Here is a 21,814-nt window from a genome sequence, read left to right on the forward strand (position 1 = left end):
CAAACAAAAATGTCTCCAGAAATTGCCAAATGTTCCTAGGGTTGGGGGATCAGCCATGGCTGAGAACCACTGCTCTAAGGTAAGTACTCATATCCCTATTTAAAAGACAAGGAAGCAGGCACACCAAGGTCACACAGCCACTAAGTAGTGGAGCTGGGTCTCAACCCAGGCATTGTAGTTTCTTAATCTTGATTTTAAGCACAATATACTGTATATGGAAACCCTGGTGGCGTAGTGGTTAAGTGGTACAGCTGCTATAACCAAAAGGTCGGTTAGGAAAGAGTAGAACTGCCCTGTAGGGTTTCCAAGGAGCAGCTAGTAAATTTGAACTGCCAACCTTTTGGTTAGCAGCCGAGCTCTTAACCACTGTGCCACCAGGGCACAGCTATACAATTTTAAAATTGGTAATTTATAACTTAATCTTTTTTCTTGATAGCAGTTTATCAATTTAAGATGTATGTTCTATGTTTTTGTTATTGTTAGGTGCCGTGAACCCCATGTACAACAGAACAAAATGCTGTCAGGTCCTGCGCCAACTCACAATAATGCTTGAGCCCATTGCTGCAGCCACTGTGTCAATCCATCTCATCGAGTGTCTTCCTCTTTTTCATTTACTCTCTGTTTTACCAAGCACTATGTCCTTCTCCAGGGACTGATTCCTCCTGACAACGTGTCCAAAGTATGTGAGATGTAGTTTTGCCGTCTTTGCTTCTAAAGAGGGTTCTGGCTGTATTTCTTCCAAGAAAAGATTTGTTCTTTTGACAATCCATGGTATATTCAATATTCTTCCCTAACACCATAATTCAAAGGTGTTAATTCTTTTTTGGTCTTCCTTATTCATTGTCCAGCTTTCACATGCACATGAGGCAATTCAAAACACCATGGCTTGGATTAGGTGCAATTTAGTATTCAAGATGACATCTTAGCTTTTTAACACTTTAAAGAGGCCTTTTGCAGCATATTTGCCCAATGCAATATGTTGTTTGATTTCCTGACTGCTGCTTCCATGAGTGTTGACTGTGCATCCAAGTAAAATGAAATCCTTGACAGCTTAAATTTTTTCTCCATTTATCAGGATTTTGCTTATTGGTCCAGTTGCGAGGATTTTTGTTTTCTTTATGTTGAGGTGTAATCCATACTGAAGGCTGTGGTGTGATCTTCATCAGTAAGTGCTTCAAGTCCTCTTCACTTTCAGCAAGCAAGGTTGTGTCATCTGCATAACGCAGGTTGTTAATGAGTCTTCCTCCAATCCTGATGCCCTGTTCTTCATATATTCCAGCTTTTCAAATTATTTTCTCAGCACACAGATTAAGTATGGTGAAAGGATACAACCCAGACACACACCTGTCCTGACTTTAAACCACGCAGTATCCCCTTGTTCTGTTTGAACGACTGCCTCTTCATCTATGTACAGGTTTCTCACGAGTACAATTAAGCATTCTGGAATTTCCATTCTTCATAAGTTATTCATAATTTGTTATGATCCACAAAGTCCAATGCCTTTGCATAATCAATAAAACACAGGTAAACATCTTTCTGGTGTTCTCTGCTTTCAGCCAGTATCCATCTGACATCAGCAATGATATCCCTGGTTCCACATCCTCTTCTGAATCTGGCCTGAATTTCTGGCAGTTCCCTACCTATATACTGCTGCAGCCACTTTTCAATGATCTTCAATAAAATTTTATTTGCGTGTGATACTAAAGATATTGTTCAATAATTTCTGCATTTGTTTGGATCACCTTTCTTTGGAATAGGCATAAATATGGATCTCTTCCAGTTGACCGGCCAGGTAGCTGTCGTCCAAATTTCTTGGCATAGTTGAGTGAACGCTTCCAGTGCTGCATCCATTTATTGAAACATCACAGTTGGTATTCAGTCAATATTTGACAGCACAGCAAAATGTGTGATTTAAATATGCATTCCTTTTTTATTAGTCATCGTGGAATATCCTGAGGAATGTTGACCAAAATGAAAATGACGTTTCTATTCTACTCAAGTTGCACTAAAGAAACCCATTACCCATTGCCATCGAGTCAATTCCGACTCATAGTGACCCTACAGGACAGGGTAGAACTGCCCCATAGTTTCCAAGGAGCGCCTGGCGGATTTGAACTGCTGAATACTGGGCAAACAGAGAAAATTAGCAACAGTAGCTTTTCTCTTCCAGTTCGCTCTCCTGCCCTCTCCTTTCAAAGCTGGAAGGATGCAGCAAGCAAGGAACACATTCAGAGAGAGCCACAGAAAGCAGATTTCCCCTGGACTAAGCTGGGAGTCCCTGTTAGCCCAACACAACTGTCGGGAATTTATCTGAGAGAAGTTCCGAAAACAAATTAAAACTTTAAGGATGGGCCTTTGGGAATCATTGCACCAGCTCTTCCGATCTGAAAGATGTTTCAGTTTGTAAATGAGGAGGTTAATCCTGTTTTTAGTTGCCATTGGGTGGATTCCGACTCATGGTGACCCCATATGTGCAGAGTAGAACTGCTCCATAAGATTTTCAAAGCGTTGGCCTTTCTGAAGCAGATCACTAGGCCTATCTTCCAAGGCATCTCTGGGTGGATTTGAACTGCCAACCTTTCAGCTAGTAGTTGAGCATTCAATCCACCCAGGGACTCCTGTGTTAATCCTAATGGGTATATATTTAGTAGGAGAATTTCTTACAATGTGAAGTACGTGAATGGTAGGAGTCTTCTGGTAGTCCTTGCAACATGCCACTTAATATGTTGTTGTTAGTTGCAAGTTAGTCAGCTCTGGCACATGACCCCTTTATGTATAATGGAACAAAAGGCTACCTGGTCCTGCGAAACCGTCATGATTTTTGGTATGTTTGAATCCACTGTTGTGGCCATTGGGTCAATTCATCTCATTGAAGGTTTCCCTTGTTATCACTGACCTTTAACTTTACTAAACTTGATGTCCTTTTCTTGGGATAGAATACTGAATATACCATGGACTGTCACTTAATTAGTGCCCATCAAATATAAGTGTTCAATAAATGAATGTTATTATCATTCATCAGACTATGTCACTTCTGGTTCAAAACCAGGATAAATTTCAGTCTCCTCAGTATTTTATTCAGTATAGCATGCAAGGCCTGCTGTGACCTGGCTTCCATCTTTCTCTTCCATTTTCGCTCCACACACATTCTCCACTTCCACAACAACACTCTTCATACTCTAACGCCTTCCCTTGTTTACTATGTTTTTTCATGCCTTGGAACCTTGGCTCATATTATTCCATTTGCCTAGAATTCTGTCCCTACACCACTGCCTTTCATTCTCCACCTGAAACACTTGTTCTTCAAGTCCCAACTGCCACTTCGGCTGGGAAGCCACCTGATTTGCCTCCATTACACACCCTTGTAGAGCCTTACCACTGTCCTCCACTCATAATACCCTCATATTCCTTATACCTCAGATTTGGAATAATCCTAAATGGATCAAGAATTTAAATGCAAAAAGAAAAAAAGAAACCATGTGATTTTAAAAGATATAATGAGACTTTCTTTTATTACTTTGGAGTTGGTAGGACCTAAGACTTTAAATCTAAAAACCCACTGCCATTAGTCAATTGTGATGCATTGCGACTCTATAGGACGAAGTAGAACTGCCCCATAGAGTTTCTGAGGCTGTAATATTTATGGGGAGCTCTGGTAGCAAGGTCAGCAGTTGGAATCCACCAGCTGCTCCTTGGTAAACTTTACGGGGTAGTTCTACTCTGCACTATAGGGTTGGTTCTCTATGAGTCAGAAACAGCTCGACGGCAACAGGTTTGGGTTTTTTTTTTTAATCTTTACAGAAGCAGACTGCCACATCTTCCTCCCATGGAGTGGCTGGTGGATTCAAACCAGCAATCTTTCAGTTAGCAGCTGAGCACTTAACCACTGCGCCACCTGGACTTCTTACTCCAAATCTAGAGTCATTAAAGAAAGAACTTATTCAATTCAACTACAGAAAAAAAAAAATTTCCTCCCTGGTTGCGGGGAGGAGGGGAAGACATGAGTAAAGTTAAAAGACAAATCGAACTAGGAGAAAAATATCAACTAACCTCCCAGGCAAAGAGTGAATGTCCTAATGAAGAAAGAATTCTTAGAAAAATTAAAAAACAAAAACGATATCAGTATACACAATTTACAAAAAAGAAACAAATGGCTATTAAATATGTAAAAAGATTTTCAACTTCATTAATAAGAAATACAAATTAAAAGCACACATATACCATTTTTTCCTTAGGAAAAATATTTTATAACACGCTCTGTAAGCACAGCTGATGGAAACCCTGGTGGCGTACTGGTTAAGTGCTACGGCTGCTAACCAAAAAAGGTCGACAGTTTGAGTTCACCAGGCACTTGGAAACTCTATGGGGCAGTTCTACTCTGTCCTATAGGTTTGGTTTTTGGTTTTAAACACAGCTGCAGTAAAAAGGAACTCATACAGCTGGAAAGAGCACTAATTTTTATAACTCTTGTGGAGGACGATTTAGCAGTATCTTTTTTTTTTTTTTTTACCAAAATTGCAAAACTGTATGCCTTTTGACTCAGAAGTTGCTTTTGGGGGAATTTATCCTACATATGATTACAAGGGGACCTGGTGGCAGAGTGGTTAAAGTGATTGACTGCTAGCGGAAAGGCCGGAGGTTAGAAATCACCAGAGGCCCGTCAGGAGAAAGATGTGGCAATCTCCTTCATAGAGAATTACAGCCTTGGAAACCCTATGGGGTTGCTGTGAGTAGGAATCAACTTGATGGCAGTGGTTTTTTTTTTTTTTTTTTAATGATAACAAGAAAAAAGTTTATTCTGGCAGCATTGTTTATAATAGCAGAAGATAGGAAATAACTGAAATGTCTATTGATAGAGGGCTGTTAAGTAAATTAAATTTATTCATTTTTATGAGATGTATTCCCTATATATAAAAAAAGAGCATGCTTTCTACATACCAATATAGAAAGATATATTGTTAAGTGAAAACAGCAACTTGCAGAACGGTACATACTATGCTATCTTTTATGCAAAAATAGAGGGGAAAGACATTTTATATTTGTTTGGATATGCATTAAGAAACTCTAAGGGTACAAAAACACTTATGCGTCCTTACGGTTGAGGGGATGGTAGTTACGGTAGAAGGAGCCCAGATGGCACAATGGTTAAGCGCTCAGCTGCTAACAGAAAGGTGGTGGCTCGAACCCACCAGCCTCTCCGCTGGAAAGAAGACCTGGCAATCTGCTCCCATAAAGATTCCCGTTGCTGAGGAGTAAGTTCTGACTCAAAGGAACTCTATAAGACAGAGTAGAACCCATAAAAGATTGTTTTTATTAGGTGCCATCTACTCAGTTCTGAGCCATAGAGACTCTATGTACAACAGAGCAAAATACTGCCCGGTCCTACGCCATCCTCTCCATCATTGCTATGTTTGAGTCCATTGTTGCAGCCATTTTGTCAATCCATCTCCTTTCATTAACCCTCTACGTTACCGAGTATGATGTCCTGCTCCAGGGACTAGTCCCTCCTGATAACTATCCAAAGTATGTCAGACTAAGTCTCGCCATCCTTGCTTTTACACAGTGTTCTGGCTGTGCTTTTTCCAAAACAGATAAATTTGCTCTTTCTTCTGGCAATCAATGGTATATTCAATATTCTTTGGCAACACCATAATTCAAAGGCATCAATTCTTCTTAGGTCTTCCTTATTCATTGTCCAGCTTTCTCATGCATATGAAAAAAAATTGAAAATTCCATGGCTTCGGTCAGGCACATGTTAGTTCTCAAAGTGATATCTTTGCTGGTTTTTTTTTTTTTTTTTTTTAACACTTTAAAGAGGTCTTTTGCAGCAGATTTGCCCAGTGAAATATGTCATTTGATTGACTGCTGCTTCCATGGCTGTTAGTTGTTGATCCAAGCAAAATGAAATCCTTGACAGCTTCAACTTTTTCTCCTTTTATCATGATGTTGCTTATTGGTCCAGTTGTGAGGATTTTTGTTTTCTTTATGTTGAGGTGTAATCCATACTGAAGGCTGTGGTCTTTGATCTTCATCGGTAAGTGCTTCAAGTCCCCTTCATTTTCAGCAAGCAATGTTGTGTCATCTGCATATCACAGATCGTTAATAAGTCTATCTCCAATCCTGATGCCTTGTTCTTCATATAGTCCAGCTTTGCTCAGCATACAGATTGAATAGGTATGGTGAAAGGATGCAGCCCTGACACACACTTTTCCTGATTTTAAAACACACACTATCCCCTTGTTCTGTTTGAATGACTGCCTCTTTGTCTGTGTACAGGTTCTTCACAAGCACAAATAAGTGTTCTGGAATTCCCATTTTTGGCAATGTTATTCATAATTTGTTATGATCTACACAGTCAGAATGCCTTTGCATAGTTCATAAAACACAGGTCAACATCCTTCTGGTAGTCTCTGCTTTCAGCCAAGATCCATCTGACATCAGCAATGATATCCCTCACTCCATGTCTTCTTCTCAATCTGGCTTAAATTTCCAGCAGTTCTCTGTTGATGTACCACTGCAGCCATTTTTGAATTATCTTCAGCAAAATTTTACTTGCTTGTGATATTAATGATATTGTTTGATAATTTTGGCATCATATTGGATCACCTTTCTTTGAAATGGGCACAAATATCCATCTCTTCCAGCCGGTTGGCCAGATAGCTGTCTTCCAAATTTCCTGGCATAAGTGAGTGAGTGCTTCCAGCATTGCATTCATTTGATGAAACACCTCAATTGGTATTGTGTCAATTCCCGGAGTCTTGTTTTTTTGCCAGTGTCTTCCGTGCTGCTTAGACTTCTTCCTGCAGTACCGTCAGTTCTTGACCATATGCTACCTCCTGAAATGGTTGAACGTTGACTAATTCTTTTTGGTACAGTGACTGTATATTCCTTCCGTATTTTTTTGATGCTTCCTGAGTCATTCAATATTTTGCCCATATACCTGTGTATGTATACTCATTGCCATTGAGTTGATTCTGACCCATAGCCACCCTATAGGACAGAGTAGAACTGCCCCATATGGTCTCCATGGAGCAGCTGGTAGATTTGAACTACCAAGCTTTTGGTTAGCAGACAATCTCTTAGCCACTGTGCCACCAGGGCTCCATATTTTACCCATCGAATCCTTCAATATTGCAACTTGAGGCTTGAATTTTTTCGTCAGTTCTTTCAGCTTGAGAAATGCCAAGACATTTCTTCCTTTTTAGTTTTCTAACACCAGGTCTTCGCACATTTAATTATAATACTTTGTCTTCTCGAACCACCCATTGAAATCTTCTGTTCAGCTCTTTTACTTCATCATTTCTTCCTTTCGTGTTAGCTATACGTTCAAGAGCAAATTTCAGAGTCTCTTCTGGCATCCATTTTGGTCTTATCTTTCTTTCCTGTCTTTTTAATGACCTTTTGCTTTCTTCACATATGATGTCCTTGATGTCATTTCCACAACTTGTGTACCCTTCAGTCATTGGTGTTTGGTGTATCAAATCTATTCTTGAGATGGTCTCTAAATTCAGGTGGGATATACTCAAGGCCATATTTTGGCTCTTGTGGATTTGTTTTAATTTTCTTCATCTTCAATTTGAACTTGTATATGAGCAATCGATGGCCTATTCCACAGTTGGCCCCTGGCCTTGTTCTGATTGATAATATTGAGCTTTTCCATTGTCTCTTTTCACAGATGTAGTCAATTTGATTCCTGAGCATTCTATATAGTCACCATTTATGTTGTTGAAAAAAGGTATTTCCAGTGAATGTTCCACTGGTCTTGTGAAATTCCATCATGCCATCTCTGGCATTGTTGTATCATCAGGGCCCTATTTCCAACTACTGATCCTTCTTTTTTTCAAACTTTGCCGTTCCAATCGCTAGTAATTATCAATGCATCTTGATTGTATTCTTGATCAATTTCAGACTTCGGAACTTTGTGAAAATCTTCAGTTTCTTCATCTTTGGCCTTAGTGGTTGGGGCATAAATTTAAATAATAGTCATATTAACTGATCTTCCTTATAGGCATAAGGATATTATCCTGTCACTGACAGTGCTGTACTTCGGGATAGATCTTGACATGTTCTTTTTGATGATGAATGCAATGCTATCCCTCTTCAATATGTTATTCTCAGCATATTGTGTTTGTCTGATTCAAACTGGCCAATACCAGTCCGTCTCAGCCCACTAATTCCTATGATGTTGGTCTTTATGTGCTCCATTTCATCTTCGTAGACATCTAATTTTCCTATATTTATACTTCATACTTTCCACGTTTTGATTTTTAATGGATGTTATAGGGTGTTTCTTCTCATTTTGAATTGTGTCACATCAGAGTGCCTTACTCCACCCATGTAATTAAGGTCAACTGTTTTTGGGTGGGTTCTACTTTGAGGAAGTAGCTCTTCCTCAGTTGTATTTTGAGTGCCATCCAACTTGAAGGGCTCATCTTCCAGGATTTTGTCAGACAATGTTTTACTGCTATTCATTCACTGACCAATTACTTTTACACGTAGATCACCAGATCCTTCTTCCTGTTCTGTCTTAGTTAGGAAGCTGCACTGAAACCTGTTCACCATGGGTGACCCTGCTGGTATTTGAAATATCTGTGGCATAGCTTCCAGCATTGCACCAACACAAAAGCCACCACAGTAGGACAAACTGACAGGCAAGTGGTGGCCTATAAAGACTATAGCCTGGGAAACCATATGGGGCAGTTCTACTCTGTCCTAAGAGCTGCTATGAGTTGAAATAGATTCTGTGGCACACAATAACAACAGTTACAGTGGGGGTGATATGACCTGGGCAAAGAAAAGGGAGAATTTTATTGTATATATGTTTTTTTACACTTTATGGTTTTGGAACTACGTGAAGATAGTATCAATTACAAGTTTTTAAATAAAAGAAATAAATGTTAGAAATTCCTTTGAAAACCAAAAATAGCAAGTATGACATTGACATCTTCAGAAATTCTTGTGGGTTAATTTTGTCTTCTTCTTTTATTTTTTTCAGCCTCCTATACTGTGGAAAAAAATACAGCAAAAAAAGCTTTATTCTAAACATTTTCATGATTTAAAAAAAATATTTTTGCTTAGATTAAAAACAAAAGCAGTCTATTACAATCAATGCGTTAGACTAGGCACTATTTTTGTAGAAGTCAGAGTTCACAAAATTTTTTCAAGATCTAATAATTTTTGTCTTGGGAAATGAATCAAATGTTACATTTGTTTTGTGAGATTTTCTCATTGCATAATACTTAGTGAGCTTAGTTACAAGGAATAAATTCTGTTTCTTTCTTCAAACCTGTGGAACATGCCATTTCTGAATAGGCATTGTGTTTCAGGGTAATCTGAGTCTAGCACTGAGACACGAATTTCCTTTTCTCTAGATTATTAACTTGAAACGCAAAGATGGAAGAAGCCACTGACGCAAGAGCCACTATTCTGTTTAAATGTCCTGTGTTGCTTTTATCTGTGCTTAGATAATAGAGGATAGACTTTAAAATGTCAAAACCAATAGATTTAGCTGGGAAAAACAAATCCTTACACCCCTAGAATACCAAAAACCAAACCCACAGCCTCAAGTTGATCACTGACTCATATCAACCCTATAGAACAGAGTAGAACTGCCCCATAGGGTTTCCTAGGAGTACCTGGTGGGTTCAAACTGCTGACCTTTTGGTTAGCAGCTGTAGCTCCTAACCACTACACCACCAGGGTTTCCCCCTAGAATACAGTCTTAGTTAAATTTATTCTGAAACAACCAGGAAGTTTCATTTCTAGGAACCAGACATATGGAGAGATGAGAGAATTCTGAAGTGAATTTAGGGTAAAAACAACTTCCTAAGAAATATTAAAAATTTTAATTTTTAAAAACGTAATAATTTTAAGTAATTCAGGAAATTTCTCCCCAAGCTGAAAAATAAAATCAATCAGAAGGTGATGACAACTCACCTTCTAGATTATCTCTTGTTTGTTCTACTGACACGGAATTTGGCTGCCCGCATTACTAAACACTGATGGTTGCCAAGCACCGTTAGCAATGAAGAACTCTGTGGTTGCCTGGAAATTGTGACTCCTACTTGATACCAGGCAGCTGGTGCTTTCAATTCATGCTGAAGACGCAAATGGTCGTTTCTAATCAGATGCATAACTCTTAGACCAATGCACGGGATATTTTTAACAGGGGAAAAAAATAATAAATACGTATTAGCCAAGGGCTTTTCAAAGAGACATCATGATCTACTTATTTAAAATTCGAAGGTTTATTATGCTTTGTTTCTACCCCTGATAATAGTGTGCATGGGCAGGAGAGGTGGGGGAAGAGAAGAGTGCTAGCACAATGCCTAACTCCAGCAGGCTGTTTTTTTTTTTTTTTTTTTAATTGTGCTTTAAGTAAAAGTTGACAAATCAAGCCAGTCTTTCATAAAAAAGGTATACACACCTAGCTATGTATGACCAGCTGCTTTCCCCCTAGTGAGACAGCACACTCCTCCTTTCCACCCTGTATTCCCCATGTCCATTCAGCCAGCTCCTGTCCCCCACCGCCTTCTCATCTCTCCTCCGTAGGTTCATATGTCTACTTGAACCAAGAAGCTCACTCCTCACCAGTATCATTTTCTGTCTTATAGTCCAGTTCAATCCCTGTCTAAAGAGTTGGCTTCAGGAATGGTTCCAGCCTTGGGCTAACAAAGGGTCCGGGGACCATGACCTCCAGTGTCCCTCTAGTCTCAGTCAGTCATTAAGTCTGGTCTTTTTATGAGGATTTGAGATCTGTATCCCACTGTTCTACAAGCAGGCTTTTAATAAATATTAGTTGAATTGCATCTTAACAGAAAATGTATGTTAAAAAACCAATTTTATACCTAAATATTACATTTATATAATGTCTGTATGGATATATAAGAATATATGTTTTATTCTGTATGTAAATTTTAAACATATTGTATGTTTCATGATGTATGTACATATCACCTTAAAATCAAGTGGCTTTTAAACTCTTTCCTCAACTGCCTCAATTGACAAAATAAGTAGCAAGGTCATTTGAATTCTAATCATAAAAAATATACATTTGGGTACATCAAACCCTTCAAGAGATAAAAACACTGTCTCCTGCAAAACTGATTTTTTAAAAATTTTGTAAACATTGAGAATGGAATAAAAGAAATGATGTTACATTTTATGTGGACTAATAGCTTAGAATAAATTTTGAGGCCAATTCACATCATAAAGGGTTTGTTATATGGTATTAGTTTTAACCTTATTCCTAGGTGTCCCTGATCTTGTTATTCTTTTTTAATTTCCTACTTCAGAGTTGTGCTACCTTCTCATTGTCTCATGGACTCTAGTAAGCAATTTGAAATATTGTCTTTAAAAAATGTAGGTGGTAAGTAAATAAACCATGCAAACGGCAGCAAGGCCTCTAGAATTTTATTCAATGTTATGCTTCAGACAGTGCTAGAAACTGAGGTTCAAAAATGAAATAACACAGTCTCCACCTTCAACAAAGCTTGGTGTAGAGAAGCAGATGCTAACACAGAAAATTATTGTAAAATTCACTCTGATAAATGTAGTCATAGATTTGTACAGGGCATCAAAAGAAAATCAAAAGGAATATCTAACACTGCTCAGGATAGTAAAGCATTACAAAGCCTTGTTCTAGGTGACCAAGAACTGAGTCACAGAAGATGAACAAGGAATTGGCAAGATGAGGAATGTGTGGCAGACAGACCATTCCTGGCAGAGGGAGCAATATCAGCATGGGTAGAAAAGCAGGTCAAAGCACTAGACAGTTTTTGTTGCTGTTAGGTGCTGTCCAGTCGATTTTAACTCACAGCAACTCCATGTAACAGAGTAGAAGTGACTGCCCCATAGGGTTTTCTAGCCTGTACTCTTTACCAATTGCCAGGTCGTCCTCCGAGGGAGCCATTGGGTGGTTTCTAACTGCCAACCTTTCGGTTAACAGTAGAGCACTTAACCATTGCATCCCAGAGCTCCTTCGCATGGGGTGGGGGCTTTCAATTGCAGCATGATGTCACTGTAGCGTGAAACTCATAGTTCTCAGTGTTAGATGGTATCATGGATTGAACTGTGTCTCCCAAAAATATATGTCAACTTGGTTAGGCCATGATTCCCAGTATTGTGTGGTTGTCCTCCATTTTGTGGCTGCAATTTTATGTTAAAGATGATTAGGGTGGAATCGTAACACTCTTACTAAGGCCACATTCCTGATCCAATGTAAAGAGAGTTTCCCTGGGGTGTGGCCTGCCCCACCTTTTATCTTACAAGAAATAAAAGGAAAGGGAAACAAGCATAGAGGGGCGAACTCATACCACCAAGAAAGCAGTGCTGGAAGCAGAGTATGTCCTTTGGACCTGGGGTTCCTGTGCGGAGAAGATTGATGACAAGGATCTTTCTCCAGAGCCAACAGAATAGCTGTCCTCTAGAGCTGAGGCCCTGAATTTGGACTTGTAGCCTACTGGACTGTGAGGGAATAAATTTCTCCTTGTTGAAGCCATCCACCTGTGATATTTCTGTATGGCAGCACTAGATGACTAAAAAAAAAACTAAAGCAGTTGGTAAAATCGGAGAAGGTGGTAGAGGTCCACTTCCACAGAGATTATTCACAAGACAAGGTTGTGCTGACTCAACAACATACAGGAACAGCTCAAAATCTACAATACAGTCCAACAATATTTAGACTATTTGAATAATTGTGATTTTTCAGTGCTACTGGATTTCTGAATAATTTACTCATTAAACCCTAAAACAAAAACTTCATTGACATGAAGTATTTTGTTACAAAATATAAATAATCTCTTCCCTCCTCTTCCTTAATTCCTTAGCCTGGGAATTGGCTGCTATTATATTTTTATGTATGGAGAGGCTTGAATTAAGAGAAAGAAGAAACGACAAAGAAAAGCATCCATTCTAGAAGGAAGAATTTTCCCAGTGAAGGCAGTGTTCCTGGCTCCGACAAAGTGCTGTCAATTCTCTTACTGGCTCAGGGGGTGGGTTAGAAAGCCTGGATCATGTCTTTACATTGTCCTTTTCCTTTGCTTTTTCTCCTTCCCTTGTTGCTGTTGCATGCCATCGAATCTATTCCAACTCATAGCTATCCTATAGGACAGGGTAGAACTGCCCCATAAGGTTTCCTAGGCTGTAATCTCTATGCAAGCAGATTGCCAAGTCTTCTCTCCCAAGGAGTCACCGGTGAGTTCAAACCTCCAACCTGCTGACCTTTCATTCAGCAGCCAAATGCTTCACAATTGCATCACCAGGGCTCCTTTTCTTTCTTTCCAAATCTTCTATATTTTCCCTACAAGAAACCTCCATTATTTTTTTCAACTGTGATGTCTCAACATTTTATTCATGCCTGATGACATAAACTTGATTAATCTTGCTTTTAAGTATCCAAATAGAACAATTCTTCTTATGCTTCAAGAAACAGATTTATTCATTCGTGAATCTAGTCATTAACTTGGATCGAGCGCCTACTATAGGCTAGACACTGAAGAAAGAAGGGAAGGCAAAGAACGTGGTCCTCCCCACATGGAACACAGTAGGAAAAGAGACACTAATCACATAACCATAACAATTAGATATAATTACAAATTGTAATGTGTGCTATAAGGGAAAGTGTGAGGTACATGTATATTTAGTAGGTGAACCTGAACTGGCTTGGGGAACAATGGAAAGTTTTCCTGTGGGACAGCTAAATTTGCACTAAGATCTGAAGGTGAAAGAGTGGGAGAGCAATCCAGGAAGAGGGAACAGCATATGCAAAGGCTGTGAGGTGAAAAAGACCATGGCCTACTCAAGAAATCAAAAGAAAACCAGTGTGGTTGGGGCTCAACATTTACAAAAAAGGAGAGAAGAATAAGAAAAAAGAGGAAGCTGAAGAAGTAAACGGAAGATGCATTCTGCAAGATTTTGTAAGCCAGGAAAAGACTCTTAGTCTTTAGCATAAGATAGTATGAAGGTAACTGAGATGTTTTGAGTTCGGGTATGAATCAGATTTGCATTTACCAAAAAACACTTTAATTTTGTGAAGAATGGGTTGTAGTGTGGCAAGAGTGGATTGAGGAAAACCATTGCAGGAGTCAGGCAAGAAGAGGTGATTGTACCAGACTAGAGTGGTGGTAGAGGTGGTTGGAGATGTAGAGAAGTGAGAGTATTCTGGAGATACTTAGGAGGCTAAATAATAGGACCTGAGAGCAACAAGCAGTACGGCCACAGAGATTAGGAGCGAAAGTTCTAGAGCCAGACCACCTGATGTAAATGATGGCTCTGACACTTGTGGCAGTGTAACTCTGAAAGGGTCCTTTGACCTTTCAGGCCTCAGTTTTGTTGTCAGTAAAGTGGTCGTAATAATAGTATTTCTCTTACAAGTTTGTTGGGAGAACTAAATAAGTAATGGAAATAAAGCACTCTACATTGCCAGACATGTGGTAAGTGCTCTAATAGTGATACTATTAGATTGGATAAAGGGGAAAGTGGGTGAAGAAGTCAAGAGCCAAGGAGGACTCTCAGAAATGATTTCTGTTGTATTCAAATGAGGCCGAAGTTGGTTTAGAATGAATCCTTTAGAAGCATGACATTCTTAAGCTTTAAATAATTAATGTGCAGGAGGTATTTGAGTTCTTGCCCAACAGGAGAATCTTTTTTTTTTTTTCCAGAACAGATCCTAGTGAGGAAATTACTCTCCCTTCTAAAATGATTAAAAACAAAAAAACACAATTTCTGCTAAAGAACGCTGAACATCAAAGAACAAAAACAGATATCACTGCCCAGATACCAGAGAGTATTAATATTAAAGTGAGAAAAGAAGCTGTTCCTTGGGCAACAGGGAATTCGCAGCAATCTCCTTGGGAAGCTACTGAGACACACTCATTTATCCTTTCTTTCAGCAAATATTTATTGAGTACCTATAACATGTCAGCCAATTTGCTAGGTGTGGGAATATGAAAGTGGAAGTGACCAAGACAGGCAGGGTTTCTATCCACCTGCAGATTAGTTTGAGAGACAGATGTTAAACAAAAGAAAATCCAATAAATTAATCAGTTAAAATGAAACTCTTCATCTCAGATTAACAAGTTGGAAACCAAAAAATGAAGAGAATTGGTAAAGTAAAAATAAAAGAAAAATAAATCATTAAACATGATTTCAGACGTCAATAGCAAACATTATATTGTTTCCAACTTTCACATTCCAATCATACCAATGCATCTTGATTGCATGTTTGATCAATTTTAGGCTGTACAAGTTGGTAAGAATCTTCGAGTTCTTCATCTTTAGCATTAGTGGTTGGTGCATAAATTTGAATAATAGCTGTATTAGCTGGTCTTCCTTGTAGCTGTATGGGTATTATCCTATCATTGACAGCGTTGTATTTCAGGATAGATTTTGAAATGGTCTTTTTTGACAATGAATGTGATACCATTCTTCTTCAATTTGGCACGGCTCAAAATGCAAAGAAACAGCTACAAACATCTATTAGTAATTAGAATGTAGAATGTACAAAAGTATGATTCTCAGAAAATTGGAAGTTGTCAAAAACTAAATGGAACCCATAAAGATCAATATCCTAGGCATTGCTGTTATTGTTAGGTGCCAGCGAGTCAGTTCTGACTCAGAGCGACCCCATGCACAACAGAACGAAACACTGCCCGGTCCTGAGCCATACTTACAATCGTTGTTATGATCGAGCTCATTGTTGCAGCCACTGTGTCAATCCACCGTGTTGAGGGTCTTCCTCTTTTCCGCTGACCCTGTACTCTGCCAAGCATGATGTCCTTCTCCAGGGACTGATCCTTCCTGATGGCATGTCCAAAGTACTTAAGATGCAGTTTCACCATCCTTGCCTCTAAGGAGCATTTTGGCTGTACTTTTTTTTTTTTTTCTAAGACAGATTTCTTCGTTCTTTTGGCAGTCCATGGTATGTATATTCAATATTCTTCACCAACACCACAATTCAAAGGCGTCAATTCTTCTTCAGTCTTCTTTATTCATTGTCCAGCTTTCACATGCATATGATGCGATTGAAAATACCATGGCTTGGGTCAGACACACCGTAGTCTTCAAGGTGACATCTTTGCCTTCAATACTTAAAGGAGGTTCTTTGCAGCAGATTTATCCAATGCAATGTGTCTTTTGATTTCTTGACTGCTGCTTCCATGGCTGTTGACTGTGGATCCAAGTAAAATGAAATCCTTGACAACTTCAATCTTTTCTCCATTTTTCATGATGTTGCTCATTGGTCCAGTTGTGAGGATTTATGTTTTCTTTATGTTGAGGTGCAATCCATACTGAAGGCTGTGGTCTCTGATCTTCATTAGGGAGTGCTTCAAGTCCTCTTCACTTTCAGCAAGCAAGGTTGTGTCATCTGCACAACGCAGGTTGTTAATGAGTCTTCCTCCAATCCTGATGCCCCGTTCTTCTTCATATAGTCCAGCTTCTTGTATTATTTGGCCAGCATACAGATTGAATAGATATGGTGACGCACACTTTTCCTGACTTGAAACCAATCAGTATCCCCTTGTTCTGTCTGAACAACTGCCTTTTGATCTATGTAAAGATTCCTCATGAGCACAATTAAGTGTTCCGGAATTCCCATTCTTCGTGATGTTATCCATAGCTTGTTATGATCCACACAGTCGAATGCCTTTGCATAGTCAATAAAACACAGGTAAACATCCTTCTGGTATTCTCTGCTTTCAACCAGGATCCGTCTGACATCAGCAATGATATCCCTGGTTCCATGGCCTCTTCTGAAACCAGCCTGAATTTCTGGCAGTTCCTTGTCGATATGCTGCTGAAGCCGTTTTTGAATGATCTTCAGCAAAATTTTGCTTGCTTGTGATATTAATGATATTGTTCTATAATTTCCACATTCGGTTGGATCACCTTTCTTGGGAATAGGCATGAATATGGATCTCTTCCAGTCAGTTGGTCAGGAAGCTGTGTTCCATATTTCTTGGCATAGACGAGTGAGCATCTCCAGTGCTGCATCTGTTTGTTGAAACATCTCAACTGATATTCCATCAATTCCTGGAGGCTTGTTTTTCACCAGTGACTTCAGAGCAGCTTGGACTTCTTCCTTCAGTACCATCAGTTCCTGATCATATGCCACCTCTTGAAATGGTTGAATATCGACTAATTCTTTTTGGTGTAATGACTCTGTGTGTTCCTTCCATCTTCTTTTGGTGCTTCCTGTGTTGTTTAATATTTTCCCCATAGAATGCCTCACTATTGCAACTCGAGGCTTGAATTTCTTCTTCAGTTCTTTCAGCTTGAGAAATGCCAAACGTATTCTTCCCTTTTGGTTTTCCATCTCCAGCTCTTTGCACATGTCTTTATAATACTTTACTTTGTCTTCTCGAGCTGCCCTTTGAAATCTTCTGTTCAATTCTTTTACTTCATCAATTCTTCCTTTTGCCTTAGCTGCTCAACATTTGAGAGCAAGTTTCAGAGTCTCCTCTGACATCCAGCTTGGTCATTTCTTTCTTTCCTGTCTTTTCAATGACCTCTTGCTTTCTTCATGTATGGTGTCCTTGATGCCATTCCACAACTCATCTGGTCTTTGGTCACTAGTGTTCAATGCGTCAGATCTGTTCTTGAGATGTTCTCTAAATTCAGGTGGGATGTACTCAAGGTCATATTTTGGCTCTCGTGGACTTGCTCTGATTTTCTTCAGTTTCAGCTTGAACTTGCATATGAGTAATTGATGGTCTGTTCCACAGTCGGCCCCTGGCCTTGTTCTGACTGATGATATTGAGCTTTTCCATAGTCTCTTTCCACAGATATAGTCAATTTGATTTCTGTGTGTTCCATCTGGTGAGGTCCATGTGTATAGTCGCCATTTATGTTGGTGAAAGAAGGTATTTGCAATGAAGAAGTCGTTGGTCTTGCAAAATTCTATCATTCGATCTCTGGCATTGTTTTTATCACCAAGGCCATATTTTCCAACTACTGACCCTTCTTCTTTGTTTCCAACTTTCGCATTCCAATCACCAGTAATTATGAATGCATCTTGATTGCATGTTCAATCAATTTCAGATTGCAGCAGCTGATAAAAATCTTCCATTTCTTCATCTTTGGCCCTAGTGCTTGGTGCATAAATTTGAATAATAGTCGTATTAACTAGTCTTCCTTGTAGGTGTATGGATATTTTCCTATCACTGACAGCATTGTACTTCCCCCGTATAGATCTTGAAATGTTCTTTTTGACGATGAATGCAACACCATTCCTCTTCTAGTTGTCATTCCCAGCATAGTAGACTATATGATTGTTGGATTCAAAATGGCCAATACCAGGCCATTTCAGCTCACTAATGCCTAGGATATCAATGTTTATGCATTCCATTTCATTTTTGACATTTCCAATGTTCCTACATTCATTCTTTGTACATTCCAGGTTCCGATTATTAGTGGATATTTGAGTCACGACACATCAACAAATGAAGGTCCTGAAAGCTTTACTCCATCCACATCGTTAAGGTCGACTCTACTTTGAGGAGGCAGCTCTTCCCCAGTCATGTTTTGAGTGCCTTCCAACCTGGGGGGCTCATCTTCTAGCACTATATCAGACAAAGTTCTGCTGCTATTCATAAGGTTTTCACTGGTTAATACTTTTCAGAAGTAGACTGCCGGGTCCTTCTTCCTAGTCTGTCTTAGACTGGAAGCTCAGCTGAAACCTGCCCTCCATGGGTGACCCTACTGGTATCTGAATACCAGTGGCATAGCTTCCTGCATTACAGCAACACACAAGCTCCCACAGTATGACAAAGTGACAGACACTTGGGGGTTCTAGACGTTAGTGAGGTGAAATGGACCAGTACTGGCCATTTTGAATTGGACAGTCATACGATCTACTATGCTGGGAATGAACATGGTCAGAGCTTCCTATTAAAATGATAACTTCAGCTACTGTATGCTTTCCTGGCAGGAAGGCAAGCTCAAGAAATGTAGGAAACTAGTTAGGAGGAGTGAGGAGGCTAAGACAACAGATATATTACAGATAAGAGTGGCTTGAACTGGAGTAGCCACAGAGGCAGTAGAAAGAAATGGACTACATAAAGATTTGTTGAAGAGAAAAAAAAAAAAAAGGAAAGATTTCAGAACTTAAAGTACATTTTGAACATTTCCAGATGCAGAATGAAAAAAAATTGGAAGTATTAATAAGGTCTCTGATACAGATAGTGATTCCCAGTAGGTAGTGTCACGGGACAGACAGGGTGCCATGAAACACTCAGGAAAGCATCAATAAATCTTGAGCATCTCAAAAAGAAAAAAAAAGAGAGATCCAAAAATGATAAGAAGAAAGATTTTTCTCTTAGTCACATGTAACTAAGGAATTTTAGCAATTCCTTGCAAGGAAGAAGCCGGGAATGAATAATGGAACTGTCATTTGTATTTTGCTACATGAATTATGCTTAAGCTAAATGTTTAAATATTATATCTTTTACTCATTGTGTAATGTGAATTTAGTTATTCTTAACTAACCCTGTTGTATTCATAACATCTTGTGTGTTGCTGTGATGCAGGAAGCTATGCCGCCGGTATTCAGATACCAGCAGGGTAACCCATGGAGGGCAGGTTTCAGCTGAGCTTCCAGACTAAGACAGACTGGGAAGAAGGACCCAGCAGTTTACTTCTGAAAAGTATTAGCCAGTGAAAACCTTATGAATAGCAGCAGAACATTGTCTGATACAGTGCTGGAAGATGAGCCCCCCAGGTTGGAAGGCACTCAAAACATGACTGGGGAAGAGCTGCCTCCTCAAGGTAGAGTCGACCTTAATGATGTGGTTGGAGTAAAGCTTTCGGGACCTTCATTTGCTGATGTGGCACGACTCAAAATGAGAAGAAACAGCTGCAAACATCCATTAATAATCGGAACCTGGAACATACAAAGAATGAATGTAGGAAAATTGGAAACGTCAAAAATGAATTGGAATGCTTAGTGAAGCCCTCCAGATATTGCTGTGCGTTAAAGGTCTCAGCTGGGCAAATGATGCTCAATTGCTGAATTGCACTCAAGTTTCTGCTGTCCAGAGTTAGGAGACCAGATAAACAGTATTCCTCCTAGAATTTAGCTGTAACAATTCCAATTTCTGTGTGATACATTGACTCTAGAGAAGAAACAAATTGTACCAGGGAAGGATCGGTCCCATTTCTACCTGACTTCTCAGTCAGATTTATGGAGATTAGTTCTCCATGAAGATGGTTTTCAAAAACTTCATTCTGGCAAATAATTACCACTGCTGACAAGAGTAAAAGTCTAGTCATTCCAATCTCCTGAAGCCCTTGGAGTGGAGGTGGGGAGATCAAAAGAGAAAGAAACAGGTATTTAGAACAGATAGTAACATTCCCTTCCTGTTATACTATGAACTGTTTTACCACCCCCAGAAGGAGACAGAACAGTTTATTTTAAATAATGTAGTTTGGTAGAGGTGAGTTTCTAATATTCTATGCAATTAAGATAAAATTCTAAATTTCCTATACGTGCCCACAGACTGACACGCGTGTCCCATCTTGTCCCCAAAACTCTAGTGGTGTGAACTATGCCAGGTGTTACACAACAACAGGCCATAAAAACTTAAAGACCTATTCCTTACTATTGGTAGAATTTATCAAGTTTCAAAATGTAGTTTTTTTCTCTTATGTAGTTATCTATTTAAAATTTTAATAAAGATTTTACTGTTTGAGAGGATGTATGTTAAAACTACTTTCAAGGTCTTTTTCTCTTTTTCCACAAATAATGTGAAAACTGAATGTTCTATTCCTGAATCAAGACCTAACTTTAATCAGTAGCAAAGCCAAAACAATAAGTGCATTTAGAACAAAGAGTATCTTTGAACTTCGACTTGGAAGTTATTTTGGCCTAGGACTTAAGGACTTACAACATCAGTTTTTAGTTGCATGTCTCTAGCCTAGCTTCTAGGTGTATTTGCCCATTTTTTTTCCTGAAGGTAAGAATTGCGAGGCTAATTGTCCAATAGAGAAGGGATTACATTTGATTTTAACTCTTCTTGGCTATAGTAGACAAGACTGCGTCACATTCAGATGCTGACGACTCATTTCCTGAATGTACCTGAGAGGTGTCTGCTTGCACTGCAGCTCGTTTATCTTTTCCGACTGGTCCAGCCCCACGGATATGCTGCCTCTTACACAAGAACCTCATTTTAGTTTATTGTGATGTTATGTGATACGTTTTCAAGAAGAAAAATTTTTCATGAGTTAAGGAATATGCAAGGAAACTGAAGTCTAGGACAAAAATCAATTTTATATGCATTCTTTTGGTAAAAAATTAGTTGCACCTGGTCTCAAGAAAGCTGGGAAATATGTTCTCCAGCCGGGAAACCATGTTCCCAAGATAAATGGGAAAGCCAATTTGTTGTCATCTAGAAAGTTAGCACTATTTAAATTTGCCTTCGTTCTTGAATCAAACTTTTGATTTTGCTAGAAAAGCTAAAGTTTCTATATTATCTCTATTTAAAAATGTTTAAATAAACCTTTTTTTGTTTTTGTTTACCATAATAATGTAAACATGCCCTATAGACTGCACAGATAGCAGCCTTACCTTTGTTATTCATTTATTCATCATTCATTCATTTTTTTCCATTCACTTTTGGTTTTAACTAGGCAGCTATACACATGTTTGGTGAGATACTGGCTTATTTAAATGACTTGTTTAAAATCACATATTTAAAAAAAGGCAACCCCGAGATTCAAACCCACTCTCTTCATCATTAATCTTAATCATTAAGACACCCATATGCTGAAGTATATATTCCACCCTCTCCCACCCCACACACACTCACCTACCTGCAGT

This window comes from Loxodonta africana, chromosome 4, assembly GCF_030014295.1.
Source record: "Loxodonta africana isolate mLoxAfr1 chromosome 4, mLoxAfr1.hap2, whole genome shotgun sequence".
Classification (NCBI taxonomy): Eukaryota; Metazoa; Chordata; class Mammalia; order Proboscidea; family Elephantidae; genus Loxodonta; species Loxodonta africana.